Consider the following 26,351-nt stretch of genomic DNA (forward strand, 5'->3'; position numbering starts at 1 on the left):
TGTTGTGGGGAAACGTAGGTTACAACACGAACACCTTCCAAATCTCAGCGATATGTCATGCAGCACTGCGCATTATGCTAGTTGATTGGTTGATTCAGTTCCTGTTGGGAGGCGGGTTATAAATGGTGAAGAAAATAAACACAAAAGTACTACATACAAATATATAAAAGAAACATCCATGAGAAGCATAATTCCAGTTTAAGGAAGGTTACAGACAACCTAAGTTAGTCATACTGTAGTTTCGTTTTTGAATTGACATAAAAAATGTAAAAAGGTTCATTTCTCCAGGTTTTACTGTACGTGACACAATTTGTCTGTAAATCCTTGGAAAACACTGATGTACACTATGAGTGTCTTTAGGAATATAATAATTATGGTAATTCTGCTGTAAGTGGGCCGGCAACCTGCAGCAGGACTGTGAAATTAAATCAATCAATCAGGAAGTCCTACAGTCTTGACAAATGTAATAGCTATGAGTTAGTTTGATGGTAAGAGCAAATATACAGGATCTAAATAGTTTTTATTTTAGTGATCAGAATATTAACTTTCTCTCCCTGGTGGCTGAATCATGGTCTCTTATAACAATAAAAATAAAATCATCATTTCAGAGATTATACATTGTGATATCTGGGAAAGTTGAGATTTATTAGATGGGAAAACACAATCCTGGTTACATCATAAACTATGGGTTGAATAAGTATCACTTCTGAATTAAATATGCTGCCAGTGATGAAAAGAAATCCTAAAATGGGGTCAGAGTGACTCAATGACAAACTTGGATCGCCTCTTTTCTTCTCCAACTGTTGCGGGAATCTTTTCTACCTCCTTAAGCTTTCTCAGGGGAGGCCGGATTGAAGTGAAGGCTGGGCGTACTTTACCTCTGCTGTCAGAGGCGGTTTCAAGATGCAAGCGTCGTGATCTGCGGTGCATTCCCCTCCCACACAAGACATTGATGCTTCACCTTGACTTTTAAAGGGGACACGTCATTGCCAGCAGTGACAGCAGACAGTCCTCGGGCCTCGGCTGCATCGAGGAGGGAGATCAATGATGAGTCTAATGATGCTGTGCATTGACTGACTCTTTAAATGCATTGAAGAGGGAGGCAGTAAAAGGTGGTAATAAAAGTTACACAGGTCATCTGGTGCAATATAGTCAGAGTTATAAAGTTAAAAGTCAAGTGTAGCTCAAAAATTAAATGTAAATAGAAAGGCAGTATAGAAATATAAACAGAATATTCAATGTGGCCAAAAAACTCAAGGGAAATTTAATGCTACAGCATACAATGATATTTTAAACTGTGGGGGCAGTAGAAAAAAATGTAAATACAACATTCACATGTCATCAAAGTTGATATGGCGAATGTGTTAGCGAGCAGTCACCTATTAACAAATGCAGCAGAAATATAGCAGCATTAGCATTTATTTGGAGTCGTGTTTGTTTCCAACTATAAGTCCAATATTCACTCCAACTCCTGAGGGAAATATCTGGCTCTTTAGCTCACTGAACAGCGTTCAGGTGATGATTAGAGCAGTGAAAGTGAACAAAAACAGTGAAGTTGAGGGATGTAAAACTAAAGCAATGAGCTGAAAGATGCTAAAATGTTCTGTAGAGCTGAGGCAAACTGCAGAGTAGAGACTACTCTCCACGAATGAGTCCTTTCACATTACATTTAGTAATTTGACCCATTGTTCATATAAGAATATTGATTAGTGCGGCTGTAAAGACAATAATGAAATTGACTCAAAGGTCAAATTGATCTACTTATTATAACATTTCATTAAAATAGACTGTAATTACGTTGTCATGGCAAAGCAAGACCAAACCACTAGTGTGTTATTGAGGTGAAGACTTGATGACGTCACTCCATTGAAGCAGCTCTTCAATGAGGAGGTGAGGACTGAAAGGTTAATGTACATGCGTGAAGCCGCTCACACATGCAGACACACACAGACACACAGACACACACAGACACACGTTCATAGACCGACAGACAGGTGAGATCAAAGCCTGAGCAGCTGGTGGTCTCCGTCCTCTGGAGACAGACAGATGGCACGCCATTAATTAAGCAGAAACCACTGTGGAGTCAGCCCACCTGAGATTGAGTCTCCCTGCCGCCCTTAAATATAGACCTCTGTGAAGAAACTGATGGTGTCTCTTCCACATGCACACACACACACCCAGGATATAAAAGAAGTCAGGGCATCAAAGAGCACCAAAAGATGCTAAGTGTTTTATCCAATTGTTCAGCGCGTTAGACACTTGCAATTCCGACAGCATAACTGAAAATAATGCTGGAAAATGTAAACAGCCTTGCCAAGAATGAATTAACTGATAACCGAATAAATGAATTAAATGATTTTGTTAATGCCGTGCCTCAGTTTAAGCGTGAAATATTAAATATGCTTGAATGCAATCCAAGCCCCAAAGTAATGATTATTTGGGAATCCAAAGGAACATTTGAATATCCATCATTGAAATGATGTGCACTTAGAATTTTATAGTCAACCTTCAGACTGCAATCATCTGTTTCAGCCAATGAGGTGTGAGTGGTAGTGTGTGCCATTTTGTTTGCTGAATGATTCCCAGTTACAAGTGGTGGCACTAATTTTGGCAGTAACATATTACTGTTACCATACGAACATGCAAAAAATGTTTCTTGAGTAACAGTGTGAATAAGCGTATTTCAAAAACCAAGCTGGTGCCTTGGCTCACTCTGTGATTGATTGATGAGCTTCAAAGGTTAACAGTTTCAAATGGATGAAAAAGGTTAATGTTTGAGTTGACTTTAATATTCGTATTTTCTGAAACTTTGTTATAGTTATACACTGAACTGAAGTAGTGAATAAATGTCGAACAGAATATCTCTGTTACAGGTTCAGGATTTGTTGCCAAAGCTTTGACTGTTTGGAGACTCTTTGAATTTCACTTAAAACTTACAAAAGAAAAAATCCCTGGTATCACAATGTAATTTGGGCAAAAATCGATGGTAACAAAATTAGAGTGATTGATGCATTTTACTGTTGTTGCCAGTGTGTTATTTAAGCCAATGAGATACTCATATATTTTGAATAATGCATATTACTTTGTAACCTTGTTAAGAAAGGTGTGCTGTAATTGAGCCTCTGAGTCAGTTTCGGTTTCAACTGGAGTTGTGCTGCACTCACACATGACACACTGTTGTCACTACAATACATATTGAATGCACACTTTGTAAGAAGGCAGCGTATTTAAGCTGACAGTGCTCAGACACTTTGCTCTGGTATATTGCTACTGCTGCACATTAAAGATGATTCAGACTTAAGCGATGACATTTCACCAAGAGGTTGACAGATGGTGGATTTTCAGGCTGATACCAATATTGAAATTTGAGAGAAAATCCAAGAAAAAAAAAAATCCAGTAACAATGAATGGCTGCTTTCTGTCATAAATATACCAAATGTTCCCAAAAATCAGTCAGAAAATATCATCAGGAATCCCTAAGATTAGTGATCCAGATGCGTGCGGAGTGGGAAATTTGACAGTTTAACAAGTGGCCTCAGGTGGGCAAACTATATCATAGAGACACTGTTTTGAAACATACTGTATCTTTGGCATTTCTTTCTTTGGCATGTACGGCAATACTAATATATTTGCAATACGCTAATATTTGCCAGGCTTTTTGGGTTGGGCTTTAATTTCACCTGTCTTTTATAGTGTATGTTTGTATCTATGAAGACTTTTGTATGACAGACTCACTAACCTGAAGTGAGTCAAAGCTTCATACACAAGAAGTCCTGGTAACCTTGTCATTACTTCTCCTTTCTTAAGGTTGGTTTATTCTTGCTCAGCACTAGTTGTTCGACCACATGAGTATCAAAAGCACACCCCAGTAGTCTACTGGTTAAGATGCATGCCATATGACCACGGATGGTGCGAATCCAGCTGTTGACCCTTGTTGCATGTCACACCCCATCACTCTCCCTTCAATTCCTGTCATCTCTGCACTGTCCCTATACTTAAGGCATAAAATACCTTTTAAAAAATATTTTAATAAGAAAAAAAGGCGGAGTGAAAAGTTGACTGTCAGAGAGGGGGGACACATGATATTGTTTAAATGTAGGGATAACGGTGCATATTCTCTCCTGTAAGGCATTCATAGTGTTGTACTCGGTTGTTGCATGAAAATTGACAGAAATAAAATGATTCGACCATCCAACAAGCAGTTCTGACAGAGTATACTGGCCCCTTTATTTTCTTAAGAAAATTACTAATTATGCATAAAGTTTGCAACAACATTCATACAGTATAAGACTGTCTGCTAGCATTTCAGTAGAAGACTGAAACACTGATTGTTTGTCGTTGCCCCACACATGTAAGTATTTATGACAAAGTCATCACCTTAGACGCAGAAGCTGAAGTCTTTGAAGTCCCGCCTCCGCCCAGCACCCACCTGTAGGTACTGATTCCCCTGTGGAGGAGCGTGTTATCATCACTCCCCAATCTTGACTGTTCTGTGTGTTGTTTCGCATGAGTTGGCTAACTGTAGTAAATATCATTATTACTAAGAGCTATTTGAGGGAAATAATAGACAGTTTCAACAGAAATGTTTGTTATGAAAAGAAACTTTTAAAAAATACATTTTGAGGTAAAGATGTGCAGTCAACGAACTGAATAACCCACCCTCCCCACCCCCAAAAGCGTGTAGGAGAACCTTTGGTAGCTGCGAAACTCGTGATAAACGCAAAAGGGCCTCTCTAGAGCCAGTGTTTGGTTAGTCCGTTCTTGGCTACTGTAGAAACATGGCGGTGCAACATGGCAGGCTCCATGGAAAAGGACCTGCTCCCTATGTAGATATAAAGGGCTCATTCTAAGGTATCGAAAACACAGCAATTCTTAGTTTCAGGTGATTATACACTAATTAAAACATATTTATGAATATTATATTCCATTTCTGCCAAGTCTGTTCTGCTAGATGCTACACACTGCACTTTCAAAGCTAGGTCATATTTGTCAAGTCACCGCTATATTTAGCATCCTATGACTACCACTCACCGCTGGCTTGTGTCTTGTCGATGCATGCTGCAATCTATCAGCTGCTCTGCTGGAGGAAAGCGCTGCAGTGAGCCCCCCCCACCAGCCCGGGAGCTCCTGCGGTGGATTCCCCACAGACCGAGCCCGTCGACGCCCCCTCGGTTACCTACAAGAGCCTGTCTCCTCGCGTCAGCTCAGAGCTGTGCAGCCCAGCTTGAAGGCTTCACCCCCCTTCGATTCTCAATAACAGGAAGGCTATTCGTGTGTGCACATCTATCAGGTTGGTGAGGAGTCTCCTGTCAGGCAGTAAACAATACGTCAGGTGGTGTTGAGTCTGGACACTGTCAGTCTGGGGTTGATGTGAGAGCAAAGGCCATGATATGACTGAGCTGTTGCTTTGTCATCGCTGAAAACAATGTGTTGGATTGTGTCATATTTGAATACTGAAAACATCTATTGTATATCAAGATATTTTATTATTTATGCTGTATTAGCTCAGACAGATGGGAATAATTTCAATTAATAAAAATATGGTAATATCAATATCTATATAATGAATTCACAACCACTCTACCTCTGTTGGTTCTTGAATACTGTATCTTGTGAAAATGTTTTTTATTTAACTGGTCATTCAAAAACCAATTATTGTCTGTCATTTGCCCTCGAATGACTCTTTGAACCACATCAAGTCAGTGATCTGAGCTGTCTGATTGCCAACACTTAATGAAACACTTCAAAATAATGGCGACTTCTTCAATGAAGCGACGGGGGAAAGAAAAGAGAGGAAAAAAAAAATGGCAGGCATGAACTGGCAGCAAATGAACTTTTAAAATGAACAGTAATTAGTTCTGCTGAACTAGACTCCCTGTGGCCTTGACGGAACCAGCCGCACACGTCGATTCTGTCAGATAATGTGGTGAGAGCTCCCACAGGTTTCGTGGTTCTTAACACTGCTGTTCTTGTCATCGCCATCACATCACAAGTGTCCCTTCAGTACCTGCCCAATTAGAAGACACTGTGGGCCTGGACCTCGAACAGAGATGTTTCAGCAGTCTGCAGCTGGAGTAGGTAGAGGACTTAAACTTGTTGCAGTTTAAATTGCATTCAGCCGGGAGAACTAATGCCTACCTTTGTAAACATACATGAACATTAATACTCAGTTAAATCAGAATGGAGTGATGGAGGGAGCTGTGGCAGCAAACAGTGTTAGAATGAAGGTATTAGCAGAGTAATTGTGAGAAGTGTCGGGTTATAATTGCTGCTGTGTATATCTGTGTGAACATGATTGGATCAAGCAGCTGATGAATGAGCCGCTGATGGTGAAGCATGAATGAAGCAGGTTGTTTACCAGTACTGGTAGCAGGTTGTTTTAACATTTAACTTGAGTGTTCTGCCTGAGCTCATACTATGCTCCATTCAATCATTTCATGAACCCAGATCAGACTCTTGCAATTTAGGGTTGCAAATAACGATCATGTTCATTATTGATTAATCTGCCGATAACTTTCTTGATTTATTTTATGATCTTTTGGCCTGTAAAATGTCAGAAAATAGTGAAAAATATCCATTAGTTTCCCAGAGCCCGGGGTGAAATCTTTAAATGGAATTTTCTGTCCAGACACTCCAAAACACAAGATATTCAGTTTACTATCACATAAGGAAAAGAAATCCTCACAATTAGAGAGCCTGGAATTACATAATGTTTAGCAATTGTATTTGAAAGATGAATGAATTGATTATGAATACAGTTAGCAATTATTTAGTCAATTGATAAATCAACTGACTAATAGTTTTATCTTGAATAAAGTATCACTCTGAGTGCCAAAACTCTGCCTTACCAGTAACACTTTGTTTTACAGGTACCACAATTAATAATTTCCAAGAAAGTTTTTTAGGACAAAACTATTTGATTTGGTACTAATTATAAGGAAGATGTAGTGTTGTGTTCAGATGTTCAGAGACAGGCGCCTTAATCATTTATTTGGGTTTTTAAGAGAAAAACAGACATTATGTAGTAGTTAGTTAGTTGAGTGAAGTGTATAAGTGCCTCTTGATTTTTCAGAAGAAATTCCTTGGAAGAATTCCCAAAATCTTTCTTTCATTTGTTGGATCTTCTTTCTCAACACATGTAGAATTGTATGCTTGCCTGTAATTTACATCTACACAAAAAGACACATTTTTATATTTTTGCATATGCTAATGTTCAATTGAGCCCTTTCTCCATTTCCTCTGTAATTAGCACCGAATTACATAGTCTTTCAAAGAAACTTTCCAAGAAACTGCAGTTACATATCAGCTCCTTCATAGGAAATTATGAGGACACTGTGTACACAAAAACATCAGCTTTCATAAGCAACACAACTACATACTGACTCAAAGGGTAAAAATCAATCAGACATAGCAGGCGGGATCCAAAATAATCCAACGTTACGTAAATTCTGTGCACAAATAAAGAAATGCAGACATAAGTCAAATTTAGTGGGCAATCTCTCTCACATGGCATGACCTTTCATGTTAAGACTGAGTCATTCACATTCCAGTGCTAAATGTCACCAAATGTCACATCAAGGCCTCGGTATTCCAGCTCGTCAAGTCACAGGCGGAGATGTGAAACATGATTATAAAGGAAAAAAGGTGGTTCATCTGCAATCTGCCTCTCCGCTGTAGACAACATTAAAAGCAAAATTGTCACATTGCTTGAAACTAAAACTTTGGTTTAGCCAATTAGGGCCCTGCGATGTTGAGAACTGTAGGGAGATGTTTAAGGAATCAATAGCAAGCTAATTTCATGCAGGGCACAGAGTATGGAGCCAAGCCTGGTGATTATGTTTGAGAACACTGAGGTAAATAAGAGTGTTTACCAGTGTATTTATACATCTCAAAAACAAAATTCCTGGCCAGGAACACAGTGGCATTATGCACTCTTAATTGAAAGACTTGACAAATAGGCTGTCCACATTCACAAGCTTAGCATTGATTCACAGGGAATGGGAATGGGACTGGAGCTCTACTGCAAAACACCGTTTTATAAGGATCATTCTCAAGAAAAAAGTCTTGAGTCGAGAGTGAGAGTCTCGTGGGCAATTCACAGTCAAGTCAGGTTTGCTGTTCAGTCTCTCGATGAGACCTTGGCTTCACAGCCTCAGATGTTTTCACACTCTAAGACCAGCCAAGAATCTCAAGTGGTCATGAAACACATTTTGATTGACAGTGTTTTGTCACTCCATCACTTTGCATTTAAACCTCAAAACAAGGAGGAGAAACATGTCAGAGTGGCTGAAAAGAACCTGGGTGTTGAAATGTAGGACAAGAGCATCAGAGACAAATGGTAACTGAGGCTTGCGGTAAAAAGGTAGAAGGCTGTTTCTCCTTCGTCAACAACTGCTTGATTGAGCTTTGTTGTGAAACTTCTTCACAAATGTTAATTACAGTATGTACCAGAAAACAAGATTTATGCTCAAAGAGGTACAGCTTGCCTCTGTTAGTTAAAGTAGCTGATTAATTAAAAGTAAATTGGGGCCAAAATAACAGATACACAACATGCATAGGACTTTTTTTTTTCAAAATAACAAAATCCTTTTTGTAAGTGCAACTACCCAAGCAAGTCATCAGGCAAGAATTCCCCACAGCATTAAAATATGTCTGATATGAGACTTTTCAAAGAAACTAACACAGCTCCACAGAGACCAAATATGTGGTGTCTGAACTGCCAGAACTTAGGTTTCCACGTCTTTCATCCATCAAGGAACAAGAAGTTTGATACTTGAAAAGTGTTCTCTGCTTGAAATAGCTTAAGACTTTTACAGAATTACAAGAAGCTGAGGAGGTAAAGGTTAGCCCCACTGCTGTTTAGATATTTGAGAACAAAATATTGTGTGTCAGTGTATGTGTAAAGTGTTTTGGTTGTTTTGTTCACCCTGTGTATCCATACCATACTGTGCCAACACACCGGCACCACAACAATCTGCCCTTGGGAAGCTTTCAATTAACACTGCAGCATGTCTTGTAGAGCGTGTGGGATGACAATCAAATGATAAAATGTCAAGACTATTGAGGTGTCTGATGAATTTATTTTCCAAGGCTTAGATTGGGATGCCTAAAATTACATTTCTTGACTTTAAATCAACTAAACAGAAGGGAAACAAACAAAACAATTTCACAGTTATTCTGTCCCAACATTCATGGACACCTGAACATTACGCCTTTTGGTATATGTGATTGCCGAGCATCTCATTCCTTAAGATTTCTGAACCTGGCTGTAGGGATTTGCTCCAATAGCTACAAGAGCATTAGTTAAGTCGGCCACTGACGTTGAGTGACATGGTCTGACTCCTTCAATTTATCCTAAACTTGTTGGATGGGGTTGAGATTGGCCAGTGGAGTTCATCCACCTCAAACAGGGAAAAACATTTTTTTATGAATCTGACTTGCAGAGGGGGCGTTTTCATGCTGAATCAAGAAAAAAGGCCTTCCCACAAACTGTTGCCATGATGGAAGAACACTATTAGAGCTGTGGCAAGTTGTCTATTAATCGATTAGACAGAAAATTACTCGGCTATAATTTTGATGATTGATTGGTTAAAAAAAAAAAAAAAATTCCAAGTAAAAATGCCAAAAATCCACTTGCATACAACTTTTAAAATGTGAAGATTCACTGCTTTTCTTCGTCTTATATTATAGTAAACTGAACATGTACTATATAGGCACTACGAGGGACTATTGGTCAGACTGAACAATCAATATGAAGATGTCACATTAGGCTCTTGGAAATTATGATGGAAGTTTCTAGACCAAATGATTAATTGATCAATTGAGAAGATAGTCAGCAGATTAATCAATAATGAAAATAATTATTAGTTGCAGCCCCACACATTATTCTCCAAATATGACTTTATGCTGTAGCAGGCCTAGACTAAACCATTAAAACAGCCCCAGACAAAAAGTACATAAAAGTATATGGAAAGGGTTGTCCACATTCTTTTGGCCATATAATGTGTTATCTGAATAATATCTTAACCTGTGATGTAACATCTTCACAACAGCACTCTAATGCATTAACGTGTATCACTTCTTATATATAATCTTTAATATATTTCAATTCATAGCTTTAAATAATTCTTATGTTTCTGAGTCTAAGAAAGGCATCTGAATTTATTAATGTGTTCCTTCTCTCTTAGGTTCTGTCCTCATGCAGCCTATAATGGCTGTGTGTGTGTGTGTGTGTGTGTGTGTGTGTGTGTGTGTGTGTGTGTGTGTGTTCAGAAATGTCAACCAGGAGGCTGCATGAAAATCACATCCAGCTGTAATTATGAAAAATGACAGCGTGTTCATCCTGAAGTGAGGCGTCATTACAGGCTTGAGTCTGTGAGACAGAGCGAGAGATGAGAGAATGAGCAGACAAGGGACAGAGAGTGGAGAGCGAGGAGAGAGATGGAGGTAAATGTGCATCCATTATATGAAGAGCGTGGCGTATTAGCTGTTGTGGCTTAGGTGCAGACCATTATGTTTCCAGCCACTTGGAAAATATAGAGCTAAATACTGGACAACCAGAGTGAAACTGCATTAGATTCTACAGTTCTCGCTACATAAAACTGATGCAGAAAACATTCACAGAGAAACAGAATGAAGAAGATGTTATAGTCCCAGAGCTGGTGATGTCAGGTCATGTGAAAGTGATGAGGAACTTGTAGATTTGGTGATGAAAAGAGCAGCTACCATGTCACCACTGTCATCTGTCTTGAGGGTAAAGTCTGGCTGGTGCTCCCTGAATTCAGAACAAAAAGCCTCTGGATTTTTAGTCAATTCAATTTTGACTTTGTCTTCTGAGTTTGCCCTCACCCAAGATCCAGGGAATTGAATGGTAAATAATTGTTCACTAATGCTCATCTCCTTACTGATACTATGCATGTCAAGCCTTCTGTAAATGGGTCCATGATTTCAGACAGAGGTAGACAAGACGAGTGCTTCTCATTTCTGGTCAGCAACCGTCCGTTTTTGCTGAAACAACAACTGTCGCTCATAGATTTTCACAGCTGTGGCTAGCTAGCAATTTAAGCTAACGTTAGCTCAATGAGTTGGTTGAAAGTATCGTCTCCAGCTGACCTTTTAATGTTTCCAACTGACTTGTTTTAAAACGAGAATCATGTTAAGGGTCTCAAATATGCAATTGAAAGGTACATACATGATATAAAGCTTAAAGAGACTGAGGCTGAATCTGCATGTCCAAGACAAAATGTCTGCATCCTCACCAGTCGATGATGATCCAAGTAGAAGAATTAAGAGGGAAATACAGAATACTTATTTTCGTTCAAATATAACCATGTTTGACTCCTCTTTATTGCTTTAATGTTTCAAACATTATGTTTCATATTTAACGTTACAAGTGAAATGTCATTTAGGATGACGTATATCAAAGCAATGTGTCTGGCAAATGTAACATCTCAGTTTACAAATTTGGCTGGGTTTGCTGAAGTACAAACTTCCCCAAATCTAATAGGACATGCTCAGTAACATTAGTTTACTCTGATTATCTAAAGCAGCTGTCATGCAGTAGGAAAAAGTACATATTTGATGTGCTGTCATAAACAACACTTTTTAAAATCATAACCTGTAACCCCAAAAAGTATGAAATGCTCCTTGGCCTTGGCTTCAATGTTAGGTTAAGTCATTATTATAGAGAAATCCACAGCTTGACAGGCCGTGCCTATTTGTGACAGGAGGTTTAGTGGATGGTCAATTAATATTATGTTTATGATACAACCAGGACAAGAGGGGGAAGGGGTTAGATAGATAGAAGCAGAAATACATCCCTATCCATCTCAGATATCATTACCTCAAAGTCATTTGCCACCTGTCAAACGAAATTGCTTTCATATTATTAGCACACCATCACTTTCTCTATTTGGAAAATTCTTCATAATGTATTAATGATCATTTTTCAAATCGCCCATTATTTTCTTAATACCAAATTAGATTTTATAACTCGCTATTAATCGGTGTGAATGAATTACTGGAAGACACATCTGACACACCAAAGAAATTTGTCAGGTAAGGAAAAGCTCCAGAAAAACTCCCAGATATTTTCCCCAAAGTTCAAGATCAAATATGCACAAAAAAGCTTGCAGTGAATATGAACTTGCATGTATTAAATGCCCCGGTGGATCTATTTGAATCACAAATAACATCATAAATTTGCAGAGCACCAGGAAGGCAGGGATACACAATGAACCATTGACTGGGAGCTAAAATCCCTGAGACAACATTTGCATCTCAATAAAAAGCCCTTACATTGCAGGTTAGGGCCTCTGTCTATCACAGCATGCAAAACATCAACTCATAACACATTGTTGACAAATAATTTGTTGACTAGGGCAGTAATTATAGAGACATATGTTCATAAACACTCGACAGTAAGCTGCATTTGTACATTATTACACTTTTTATTGGCTTAAACGTCACAACCTCAGAATCATAATAAAGACTTAAACAGTGCAGACTTACCTATTTTATATTAAAACAAATAAGAATAGTAACAGAGAAAGAAAGTCATAGAAGTAGCACACAGGCGCCATGGTTGCTCTCAGCACACTGATAATATAATGAAGAAAACTGAGAGAGGCATTAGCAGCAAGTGTTCCTCTTATGTCCCTCCAAATGTTATGAACCCAGTTATATCATCACTGGTGCTAACTCATCTTTGTTATTGCCCTGCTGTTTGGGCTGCAGCCAAAAAAGAGGATATATATATAAGCTGCAGTTACTTTAAAACAGAGCTGCTGGATTAGTTCTGCATGGTCTATATTACATTAACATTGACAAAATGTATTTCAAACAATTCAGGCCTCCTTTAATGTCAAACTTCATGTTGTTATCCTGTTTTGTTTTTGTGTTTTTTCATCAGGAAAACAATTCCTCATCTTAAATACACCAGCAGAAACATCAGGGGACGTATTCACAAAGGATTCAGTCTTACCGCTAGGAGTCCTCCAAAGTGGTGCTAAAAGTTCCTACAGTAGCTAAGAGTTTCCTTTTAAGACCGATTTCACAAAGTTGCTGAGAGCAACTACACTCTTGCTATGGATGACATCATGTTTAATCAATTAATCTGCTCACTACAGTATGTCTACAGGTGACAGGTGACCAGCCTGTGTCAGTGAATATGAACTAAAACAATATACAGGAGCAGAAATAAAGAAAGATATATAGATAGATTTAAACAAGAAACTACATAAAATAATGACATGTCAAGTAGATTGTGTCTAGCATCAAACATCTGCTTGTTGATGTGATTGTCTTTTACAGTCGATTCAGCGAATCTTCATCCTTTGAGTTAATGCTATACAGCACCAGTTTCATTGGGTAATCCAGCAATGACCATGAAATCAGCTTTATTTATTGCAGTTGTTGATCATTTAACGTACACTTGAAGAAACTACGAACAAATCGGGTTCTGAGGAGCATTCTTGATTTGATTAATAATTCTGACAGATGTCATTTCATGTGTTACTGGATTGTTTTGATTTGTTGATGAGCTGCTGAGATCCTTATGAACTCAACCACCATCTACATATCCTTTTTAAAAATGTGTTGTTGTGTATTTTTCAAAGGCATTGAGGCCAAGCAGCAGCTGACTGATTGTGAGAAGATCTCTAAGTCTAACTTCTCTCGGAATTAAAAGCCACTCTCATCGTTAAAATGTTTTGTGAATTACTTCTAGACCAAAAACATTGGAGTCCTACATTTAGTACTGACACGTCCTTATTTTTAGGAGTTTCTCCAAACACGGCCACTTGGAAGCTACTTTTAGTCTTTGGTTGTTTTTGTAAATACAGTCTCTGGTCTTTACTTGGAATACTAAGAATAGTCAATTGTCTCAAACATAAAACAGGCACACAAAACAATCTCAAGTCAGGGACAATTACAGACACTAAAAACCCTTTTAGTGTACATATAGTACATAAAGGCATGATAGGTTTACATTAAGATAGACTTGAAAAGATGTGAACCTATTCTTAAACTACAACAAATGACCTGAAAGTGATTATTCTATACAAAGCCTCTCCAGATTGTAAATGTTAAAAAAAACATGAGAATTCATCACATTTGGAGCACGTTTTGTCACATTTGTTTCTCTTTATCTTGCGGAAGGAAATATGGCCTGATGTAAATATCCTTTGTAAGTTTGTAATAATAAATCTCGGGGTTCTGTCCCTCCTTTTGTTTCTTGTTTATATATAATCAGTCTTTTGTTTTGTTTTTGTTGCATTTTTAATGGCCAGAATCGTCTTTAGGAAGACCAGAAACTCCACTAGCCGAGGTTAATGGAGATCTTACATATAAACAATAATAAGTAGCATATGATTTGGAGCAAAATGTTTACATTACAAGTAAAATAACAGAAAAGTGATCCCTTCTGTTTTTGAACCAGGTCCAACACCACCAGTCTAACAAGTCAAAGTTAGACATGATTGATTCTGAAGAACCTGTGCTGGATTTGATCACATTTGGCCCATAGCGACAATATTTCCTCATAGGAAGGAGCAAATGAGTGTGCCGATGATAAAATATTAATATATGTGAAGAGGTATAGCCGGTTCTTCCAACTCTCTCAAAGGAGACTGTGAGCACATCCTGCAGGCGCTTCATTTCAATGCCTGCCACCGCCATTGATTTAAGGCCCAGCGTCAGCAGAAGCCTCATTTAGGAAAGTCATCTGTCTCGCCTGCCTGGGCGCGCTAAAAGGTTATTTAGCCGCCCAGTGCTTAGTAGCAATAGATGGAGGCTACAGAAGAACACTGCCGTTATGTGTTTGTGTTGGCTATTGATTGCTGTGGCTTGTTCGTGCAGAGCTGTGTTGCTGGTGTGTCCACCTCTCCTGTCAGGAGGGGAGCAGGACACAAGTTGCGACAGCAGGGCCTGATTGGATGATCAGCGTTAAACGGTAAACACGATGATGATGGCGCCCATTTGCAGGGGTCGTGTTCCGATGAGGAGTGGAGTGAAAACAACACAGCGCTGTGATGCGAGCTCGTTATCATTGTAATCTACAACTGAGCTTTACAATTACATAAAATGCAAGCAGAAAGGCATCACTGGCTACTGAGAGTATCGTGTTAAATTATGCAAGACGTAATACAGAAAAACCAGAGCCACAACAGGAAGGCATTACTGTCATATGGCACTAGGAAGGAGTCTATTCTCTTCTCCATTAATAAAGAAATGTATGCCGTCTGTCAGAATACACTGAGTGCTAATGGATCAAGTATTCAAGTCTATAGAAAGTATCATTTTTCAAAAGAAAAGGAGGATATTCCTTCATTTTCATTCAGAACTGTCTGCTTCAGGTTGAAATGTGTTGTCAGCTTTCCCTTTTTATGCAGCAAACCATTTCTAGGAAATAGTAACACTCTGGTCCGTGAGTTAAGACTTCTGTCCTTTGAAAAAAAATTAAAATGAGATCGTGTAATGACTTTTCTTGAAAGTAGTTGCAAAGCAAATAACTATCCTTGAGATTGTGGCAGCAGAATTTTTCATTTGTAAAGTAATAAGAAATCTGTGAGAAACAGTTAGTCTGGTTCTTTCTGAAGTTAAAATAACACATGTATCAACAAGTCTAAAGCTGTCTTATTTACATGCTGTACCTTGTTTAACCTGTACATGGATAGAAATAATGACAAGTTGTGATTTTAGGAATAGTTTCGTTGAGCAGCTGTTCATTTGCTCAGTACATCTGTGCAGCATCTCTGACTGTATCACACTTACAATCAATGAGCTCTGCCAGTGTCGCCATGTGCCGCAAACTAGATAATAGCACAAAAGACTCCAGAATTATTATATTTCTGGGCAAACTATTGTACATTCAAATCCAGACTCTTCCAACTCTGAACTGAGTGTGCAGCATCCAGTATAAATCTGTGCCATGGGTCACAGTAAATCTGTGGAAGTTGACAGCAATGGGCTCTGATTAAAGGGCCAGGGTACATTATGCAGACTATATGGCACACTGCGTCCAAGGGTGTAAACAAACAGGTTACAGGTAGAGAGAATATTATCATAAACTGTACCAAACAAAACAGTTCAACTGAAAGTTACAGTACAGCCCCAACAGTTTATATAAGGTTGTGTGTAGTTACGGAAGCTGTGGAGAGATGTGATTGAATCATTTATGGCAGATCCAGTGTCAGTATTCCCTAATACATTATTGACATAGTTACCTACGATGATCAGGCTGGTTTCACAATATCACTATTATGGGGAAAAAATTGAAAATATGATATTAAATATGATATATTTTTAATTATTGATCATACATCACACAAAGGGCCTAATTATGGTAAAGATACAATATTTATTGTTCACCTGGCAACACTCTGCCAGCTGCTGTTTGCCAAGAAATTAGTTTCAGCAAACAAGCCCCCCCCCCCAACACCACAAATGATCTGTTTATGTTTGAGTTAAATAAACAAGATATGTCATGTCAATTGGTGAGCTGAAGAGGTGATGGTAGGCGTATTTTTTTCAGAACTAGGGTGTCTGTTTCATCCACCCACACACCCTGAAGGCACAGACATGGGATTGATGTCAATCTCCTCATCTCGCTACCTGAAACACAGAAAGAAAGTAGCACATATTCAAACATTTTGAATCATTGCTGTAATTGTTTGTTTTTTCGCAGTCAACAATGTTACAGTCAGTAATGTTATACAAATCCGTCACAGCTTTGTGAGTCTTTATTATTATTGAATTAACCACTTGGATTCAGTACGCCGGCATGTAAATACATGTTGATGAATTCACACTAATGTGTAATTCTTCTATTAGTGAAATCGGTTCGTGTCAGGATATAATAAGGAAACTATTAACCTTCATTTCTTTCTATGAATTTGGCAGTACACATCGTGTTTTAAGTTAATTGAAGCAGCTGAGTTTCTGCAACACAAATGCAGGAATCATTTGTTTGTCTCGTGTTTTCACTGAAAGTATAGGCGCTTAGATAGAAATGTGTCTATTTAAAGGTGATAGCTATAGGATTTTCAAGAGTTATGTTAGAAAACACTTGGTGCAATGTGGAACAACCACTGTTAATACAATCATTTAAAAACACAACATAAGAGATGATCCGACAACATGGAAACCAAAGTTAAATCTGCTCTGTTATTTATTTTTAAGATTAATTGGTTTAACATTTAGTCTACAAAATGTGTGGAAAAAATGCCAATCACAATTTAACACAGACAACATCTACAAATTGCTTGTTTTGTTTGAGCAATATTCAACTTACAATGATATAAAACAACACACATTTGTGAAGCTGGAACCGGTGACAATTTGACACTTTTGCTTGAAAAAATGACATGAAGGAATTTGTTGCCATTTAATTTTCTGTCTACTGAATGATCAGTTAATCAACTAATTGTTTCAGGTGTCTCAGTTCCGCATGCTGTCACACTGTCTTTTTTATTTTCCCAGTAGTTAGAGCTAATAATTAGAGCGCAGCTGAGCCACAGCTGCTGTACCAGAATCATTCACCTGACACTTCTCTGCAGAAGTGCTGAGCTGTGTGAGGTGTTTTTTTTTTTGCATTAACGACACAGTTATTAGTTATCAGATTGATTGCACTTGTATTTGAGCCTGGACAGAAGGAGATATTTGAGACCGACAAGCTGCACCTGAAACATTAAAATGAAAACTCCACCTGTTATTTCAGCTACCCCTCGAGTATAAAGAAGTAAACGCTGAACCGCTGTGGAGCTGGTGAGGTTTGTAGTTCAGGCAGCTTGTTGTAATGACCCTCTTTGATTTGCCCCATCAGCTATAGAATCTAATCAAAGACTAATCCATCCCCCAACATCCTGAAGGAGCAGGTGTACATTAATCTGTTAGGGAAATTAAGCCTCTTGTTAAACCCCTGCTGTGTTTATCTTTTAATTAAAACCTGATAGTTCACTACATTAATATCACACATACAGTGCATGTGTGATTCAATTACTGAACCTGTGTTTCCTTGTTTAGCAGGGATAAGAGGTGTCCTATTATGGTACAATTCCTACAAAGCACGGATTTAACCGGCTTTGAGAGGCTCTGCGCCGGCATGGACACTGAATGCACACGCTCGGTGTTTTTTTGACAAAGAACATTTTCTTTGTGTCTCATTTTGGCAAACAAGTCCGTCAGTGTTGTAACCACACACACACAATGCCAATATTCAGATGGATACTGCACCTCTTTGAAGATGGGAAGCAAGGCTACATCTTTTGATCAGCTAATCGCTTACTTTGCCAAAAGTAAAAAGGCTAATATGATTAGATAACAGAATGCTTTAAAGAACTCTGGCAAGTATCAGAGAAACACACCGATAATGCTCTTAGTTGATTAGGAGTGGATGATATTTATGAAAACCTCTTCAATTTAATATCCTGAAATATATCAAGATAGTGTAACAATTCTGGAAATTCTATTCAAAACATTTATAGATAAAATAACCAGGTAGGAAAATGTGTTTTTGCTAAATAAGTGAACTAAATATCTCACAAATTAATGTACTTAAGTCAATATTGCCTTAATGCAATCCTGCTTATTTATTTGCAACATTGACAGTAGCGTCCTGAACAGCCAGCAAGATATTAAAGGGAGAGTTAGTTTGGTGTGAATGATAGAGCTAAATCTCAGACGGTTAACAAATTTATATAATCTCACTGTATTCATCAACATATCACCCAGCTCAAAGCCTGTACCAGGCAAGAGTACAGGTCTTACAATACAGGTCTCTGTCGAACTCTGTTTCCCCGAACCCCAACCATGAAGGGGTTGGGGTTCAGGTTTAGGTCAGGGGGGAAAAACAAAACACAAAATCTGTACATTAGATCTCAACAACAGAGTACTGTTACGTATTATGCAGTACTGCTACTTTCATAGGAATTTAGGTACTTATTGTACTAAATTCCTACTAATTATTGTAAATGTTGGACATAATAGGCAACAAAGGATGCAAAAGTGTGCAGCTGTGTGAGATACACTATGTGCTCTAGTTCAGTTCTGAGACTTCTTGTCAATAAATTTTCTGTACAATACTTTTGATGATTTATGCACATTAATAAGTATGCCTCCTTGAACACGATGTGCCCTCGAGTGTTGATTGTGTTTGCTCTGTAGGCTGGTGTTTTGGAGCACTGATTCCCAACCTCAGGGTCAGGATCCCGCCAAGGGGATCCAAAATAAGTCACCCGATGATTAAAGGGATAAGAAAGAGAAAGAAAAACAACATTTCTTTTAAAAAAAAAGTTTCTCTAATTTTCGCTTTTCTTGTGAAATGCTGGATGCTTTCACCTCTTAAGCCCTCTAAAATCCTTCAAATGAAAGTATCTGAGAAAAAGAAAATCCCCCTTTTGGTTGAAATGTTCACAGCTCATGTCCATAACCTACTTTTACGGGGTCACAAGTAGACTTTGATTCACTTTTAGGGGTCACAAACCAAAAAAAAGGATGACACAGTTTTGGAGTACTAGCACCATTTTTATTCCAGTTCAAACACCGGCTCATCCCTAGTTGTTTTCAAAATTTCAGAAAACATGCTGCGAGTTTTGACCTTATGGCATCGCTGCCTCATTTTCCAGCTCTTTCCTTTTCCGAAACCGTTAAATCTTACTCCAAACTCAGTAAAGACAAAAGTTGCTTTATATTTACATTCAGCACTGATCCATGTTGAAGCCAGCGCTGCAGATAGAGGCTGGCTTTGTTTTACTGCGGCTCTGTTCTGGAGGCGGATGTGGTTTGTGGTGGACAAGCCATTGCCTGTGACTTCCACTGATGGATCATGGGATAATAAGTTTAGTGTGGAGTAAACTGGCAGTTATGCGGTTAGGATGAGAGAAAGGAGGATGTGAGATGCAGGTTTTGAATGGTAGAAGGGGGGAGATGAAACCTTTAAATCGGAATAACCTTAATTAAACTCGTGACAGTGATAGAACAACATGCACACAATGTACAAAGAGTGAGAAACTGACAAAGATACGTCTCGCAGAGGCTCATTAGTTCATGTGGGACCAATGTTTTCCAAACCTATTAATATTTAATATTTTCAGCAGTTGCTCAGTAAGAAAAAGTGTAAAATGAACGCCTGTAATTAAGGGTATGTAATAAAGTACTTCCAGAGCATGAAGTTTCTAACTGCAGACACTAAACTTTGAAAAGAACTGGTACCACTGCTCCAACTATGTTAGATGGTAGGAAATTTACAGTGGATCTGGAAATAGTTCACAATTAAAGTACCGCGGGAATAAATGAATTGGGCATGAAATTGTTCTGCAGTATATCAGAAGAATCACTTTCAACTTGGAAGGAATCCATGGGAGCCCTTTTTTTTTTTTTTTTTTTTTTTTAAAGATATATACATAGTCAAAGATATTTTTCATTTTTGCTGCTACAGAGAGGAAGTGGGAAAGGAGCGAGGGAGGAGAAATGTGAAACAAAGGAAGGAATCAGGGACAGTGAGGGAGCAAATGCATCTACTGTGTATGAAAAGAAAAGAGGAGAGAGCTGATACAAGAGGTGCTTTGCTCATTAAAAAAAAACAGATGCATGTCTGTATTAGAAATGGCTGCCTTTTTATGATTTGTTGGACAGATTTTTCTGTTGCTCGCTCTTTCTGATGACAAATGTTCAGCTGTGACTAGCCCCAGGTTTTGGCTCTCACATATTGCCATTTGATTTGTGTCACAGTGCTAAGGATGGTTTTTTTTGGGGGGGAAAATAAATAACTGTTGCACTCTTTGTAAAAACCCAGAAGGACATTTAACAATTCTTACTGCTGTTCTGAAGGCATTTTTATTGTCCTCAGACATTTCCAACCATCTGGATGAAAAAAATATTAAGTTTGCTGTGCGATTACAAACTATTTGTAGCTGCTTTCTCAAGTTGTGACTATCTTTCCTATGCAGGTAGCCAGAAATAAAATATCACCTCGCTTGTTTTGTATGACACAAGGAAAATAAAAACAGTACAAATAGTTATTTTGTATGAAAATATAAACTAGTACAATGTAACATCAATATAGACAAATATAACTGATGTACTACTATGTGTAGCTTTGTATTAATGTTGAATATTGTACATGGTCCCCTACAAATACAATAAATAGATGAATCCTACATCTTTTAAATTGTGCATGGACAATCATTTCTGGGTACCATCATAGTTTAGGTTAGATAACAGTGGCACAACATAGAAAAAGTGTTTTATCATATTATTCTTAAGTCTGATCATGCAGTGGACTTTTTTTTCCCATCCAGATGGTTAGAAGAGTCTTTAAGGATTTTGGAATTACCATCACATCACTAAGTTTTTTGCCAAATAACCTTCTGAGATTTCTCAAGATCTTATTTTTTATTTTTCAGAAAAACGGATGCTTAGCAGTGTGACTTGAATGTAATGGTGATACATGAGAGGCACAAACTAGGGCTAAGCTTTGACCATCTGCTGCTACAGCACAGACACACTTCCTCCTGCAACAACAACAACATGCAGATGTGAGACTGTGCGTGCAGACACTTGTTGCCCTTACACACATAATGAAATGAGTGATACTGGACCTCATAGCAGGGCCTCATGACTTTGCAGCGGCCGTCGTAGCGTCAGTGAAAATGGGCTTCTGTCAACAGATGGCTCAAGCAGGGATTCAGACAGACTCATTAGTTACCCCAAACAAAGTTGTTGCCATCAACCGCTGGACCGCTGACACCAGACCCCCATTAGTGTAGCTTAGTGGTCTGGGCGGGAGACTGAACGTGAACTGACGCAGCAAAATGAGCAAAAAGGACATCCATCTGTTATTCCCCTCTTGTGCTACAGTGAGTGCATCCATCCATCCTTTCCTCCATCCACTCTGCTTTCCATTATTTATGAGACATTAGCTCTGTATGTAATTAATTGGTACTGTTAATAGCAAATGCATCAAGTTAATGATTTTTAATTAAGGAGATGTTTTGGTGTTGTTGATTAGGCCTTCAGGGCACATATCTGCTGTGGTTTATGTAAACTGTCAAGCCCTCTTTTGTCCTCGTCTAATGAGCTAAGTCATGGTTCGAGCTGCCATACCGAAGGTGATGCAGCACGATGGTCTGTTTAATCTGGTAGCAACAGTTTATGTGTGTGTGTGTGTGTGTGTTTGAAATGCCAGATGAAATGAATATGAAGACGAGGACAAAGCAGATAATTTACTGTCATACTTCATCAAAACAAGTGGAGCAAACCATTCGTTTGTGAACATCTGAGGAGCCCTGTGACATCTCGCTCTGTTCACTGTGGCATACGTCTCGATTTTTACGCCTCCCCACCAGAGGCGTTATGTTTTCAGGTTGTCTGTCCTGAAACTTTTCTTCAATTTCTTCAAATTTTGCACAAATGTCCACTTGGGACTCAAGGGTCAAAAGTCAAGGTCACTGTGACCTCACAGGCCATAACTCAAGAATTCATACGCTAATTCTGACAAAGTTTCACACAAATGTCTAAGAGGATAAAATTATGAATTGATGACATTTTATATCCTAAAGGTCAAAGGTCAACTTCAACAATGGCGATCTGCTCTTTATGAATGCACCTGACCAGTGCCTAAAGAAGTTGGATACTGTATACCGCTTACTGGCCGTGTTATTGGTGGAGTTATTGGTGTTCCCAATATTTTGTCCACTCCATTGACATACATGAGGGGGGCAAAATATTGGGAATACCATTCAATATAATGCACCCCAGTACACCACCGCCACCCACTATGACCTCAATAATAAACATAAAGTAGAATTATCACCTTTCTGACAATGTCAACAAAACTGAAAATGCATAAGCTTCATAAAAGTAGAATTTACAGCAGAGCTGTTGTATTAGATTGCACAGGAGTACCTAATAAAGTGGCCGGTGAGTGTATATATATATATATAAAAAAACTTAACTGTGACATCATGTTCCGCAGAAACACTTTCGTGACCATTATTCACTATACACCATAACTCAGGAACAGAAGGGGAGATTGGGACCATATTTCACATTTGGTCGGAACCTGACTTGGTGACACAAATCTTGGGTTCTCACCTTGAAACTGTGGTGATTGTTTAGATCTTCTGTGCTGCCGGGTTGAAGATGTATGTGAAGTGTCCATGTTTTATGAATTTGTTGCTTTTTTGCAGCAACATCCATGTCTGAAGCATCGTCTACTGTCGTGGCTACGACTTCGTGTTCTATCAGAATCAGTTTTACTGGTCAAGTATGTGAACACATACAAGGAAAATACACTTAATACCTTTTACTAAATTCTTTCAAAGTCTTTGCTACAAATATTATGAGTCTGGACAGACATGGATGTACACCGCAACTCGACTGGTTAGCGGAGGCATACAACTGCGATACAGTATTTCTAGTTTATTTTTTTTCGCCTCGCTCAGCAGGACCGCTCTGACCTTTAGCAACAGACAACCAAATAAAAGCCCGCACACAAACACTATGATGACTATATTTCTCTTTCTCACATCTGCAGGGACAAAATTCTCATTCTTTTGCCACAGATCAAAGACTCTTGTCAAATACAATCACATCGGATCTTTTTAACCTTTTTAAAACTAAAAGCATAAGGAGGTATGGTAAACAAGGGATGGACTTCCATCCCGAGCAGCAGCAAAGAAGCATTTAGGCTGGTTTACATGAGATTAACAATTTCACATCCTGCAGGTCTGTTTAGCTTAGAGTGCAGCTCTGTTCTGTTTTCCTAGGGCTCAACAGAGAAGCTGGATCATAGAGTGAGCTGTGGGCTTTTCATCTGTGTCTCTGTGCAGTAGCTCTGTGCCTGCCTGCCTGCCTTTTTTTTTTTTTTTTCTTCTTCCTCCAGCGCAGCAGTAGTAGCAGCCTATATGAGGACAGTTGGTGCATATCAATCAGGATGCAGGGTGCTTTCTGATGAAGACCACGTCCCTCTATCTCTTGCTGTTGTTGATACATGCAGATGCATCACAGAGCCAAAGAGAGAGGCTTTGGAGCCCGGTGCTACCAATTGCTTTTACAAATGGAGTGAAGAGCAGGAAGAGTTCTGTAATTTTGAGATGATAATAGAGCTGTCAGAATGTGTGGGAGTAAGTATTAGGCTGAGCTGGTGCAAAAGACACTGTCTTGTTGGTAAATGATGGCTGTGCATGGCAGCGTGGTTGCAGCCAGGAACAGTCAGTCAGCAGTTTCCAGAATGTTCTGTGGTGTTGGTCTGTGGAAGTAGAGGCCTTGACTCCCACCACACCCCTCGTGTGTGTCTGCAGGACTGTTTGTCTTTTTAGCATTTCAGGAGCATCAATGTTTAACTCAAAGAGACTTTTTTTTTTCTCTCTTTTCTCCAAGCGAGAGCACATTTCTGCTTTCATGCTTGAATGTCTGATTCTTGAATTATGCACCCGAGCCTTGTTTGCTCTAAAATGAAAACTTCGATCTACTTGCTCCTGGGAAGCGACTCGAGCCACAGACTTTAAGTAGAGGTGCAGACGTCATACATGTGGTCCAGTCTGTGACTCAGCCGTGCTGCCAGCATGGTGGCGACTGTTTATGCCCAAAGTGGCGGCTGCGGTGGGAAACCTTTCCACCGCTTTTGTGTCTACGTGCGTCATTCAGGGCCCTGCATCATTTATGCTGCACCTCAAATGAGAGCCTTCTAGGTCTAAATAAAGGCTACTGAGTCTTATGTAACCAAGGTCCAAGTGTGCAATAACAGTATGCTGAGTAGAAGAGACACAACTTGTTCATGTTGTTCTGAAAATATCACAAGGGCGTCACTCTGACAGGCGCCATGGCTTCACTGAGATAGGTGGTGATTTAACTGATTTGACAGGAACAGCTGAGTCTCCTCTCTCAGTAGATTGTCTACTTGTACATCCTGACCAAAACTATATTTAAAGTTGAAAATGTAAAACAGGAAATTTTGTCCATTTTTTTACGGTTGCTTAACAAATCCCGAGTAGCTGGACACACGATTAACTACAGAGCACATTATGAGGCCAACACGCTGCTCTATTTTGTTTCCCTTGTTAGCATCAGTGTCACTATTAGTGCTGAGAAGCTAATGCTAAGTGAGCGGCTAATGGGTCTTTGAACAACGAATGTAGCTGCAGGATGCTGTTTTAATGTGTTAATTCTGTGAATGAGATAAATGAGGGGTAGCGGCCAGCAGAAACCTGACCAGATCACACAGACAACAATTACACCACTTAGAAAAACAAAGGGCCAGGAAGCAGAAGCTGAAGAGAAACAGGCGGACGCTTATATTCATGACATTATGGATATGAGGGCATGCTGTGGCATAAGGCTCCAGGACAAAAAAGTTATTAACAGGAAAGCACAGTGTTTTTTTTTTTTTTTGCACGAATGGAGGATTAAGGTTGCAATGAAAGCAAAATTTGGCCAGGTAATTTTTCAGTTTTCACAGAAGACTCTTTTTAAAAACTCCCTATAGTTTATTTCAAGGAATATCTTTGTGCTTATTTCCTTTTATTTGTTTTATTAAAGCTGCACCGATAAAATTATATGTAATAAGAAGTGAATCAAATACCTATGTGTAATGTGAAATGGGTTGCTCATAGTGATGAACCCACAGAGAATTATCACTCGACTCTGCAGTTGCTTACACGTTTATGGAGCGTTTTAGCACCTCTCAGTTCATTATTTTGGTGTTATAGCCCCCAACTTCAGCTGCCATACAACACTTGCTCAGCACCGACAACGACCGTCAAACTTTGAGACTATCCTTTGAAAATAGCGGTGCATTTATCAGCTAAAGAGCCAGATGTTTCTCCCAGGAGTTGATGGAGACCAAAACAGAGCAAAAACATTGAACGTCTTTCACCAGGTGGCCTGAAACATGTCTCCAAATAAAAATGAATAAAAGCTAAGTAGCTCAGTATCTGAGGGATGTGTAAATAGGCAACTGTCGGCTAACATGTTCACCACGACGACTCTATATGGTGATAATAGGTCACACTTGTTCCACTGCCCCCTAGTGGCCGAAACATCAACAAGAACAATTAATGCTACTTTAAAGGCTTATATTAAAAACTTCAACCAACAACAGCATGACAGATCTCTGAAGAATCCCCTAAATCTCCTTCCTGCATCATACAAAACCTTTAATTTCACCAATTTCAAAGTGAAGTTGTTGCACCATCTGCTCCAGTAAGCAATAAGACATCTACAATAGAGACAAACCCTAACAGGCACTTGTTTATGGTCCAACTCGACTACTTTTCAGTTGTCCCTTTCTTGTTCAACAAGAAAGAGACCATCAAAATACTTGTGACTTTAAACTGTCACGTTAATCCGCTATC

At 38.9% G+C, this 26,351-nt stretch overlaps 1 long non-coding RNA gene across 5 annotated transcripts in view; it reads left to right on the top strand.

Annotated features, from left to right (window-relative positions):
- Positions 1-26,351, top strand: part of LOC137179920 (uncharacterized) — a 145,346-nt gene that overhangs the window by 84,303 nt on the left and 34,692 nt on the right. Inside the window, exon 4 of one of the 5 annotated variants that reach the window (XR_010927888.1) lies at positions 10,273-10,446. The exons of 3 other annotated variants lie outside the window; for them this stretch is intronic. This is a non-coding gene — a long non-coding RNA (uncharacterized lncRNA). Of the gene's footprint in view, positions 1-10,272; positions 10,447-12,910; positions 14,249-26,351 lie in introns of those variants that run through there. One more of the 5 variants, XR_010927889.1, reaches the window with a different exon arrangement.

The sequence above is a fragment of the Thunnus thynnus genome, chromosome 3 (genome assembly GCF_963924715.1).
Source record: "Thunnus thynnus chromosome 3, fThuThy2.1, whole genome shotgun sequence".
Taxonomy (NCBI): Eukaryota; Metazoa; Chordata; class Actinopteri; order Scombriformes; family Scombridae; genus Thunnus; species Thunnus thynnus.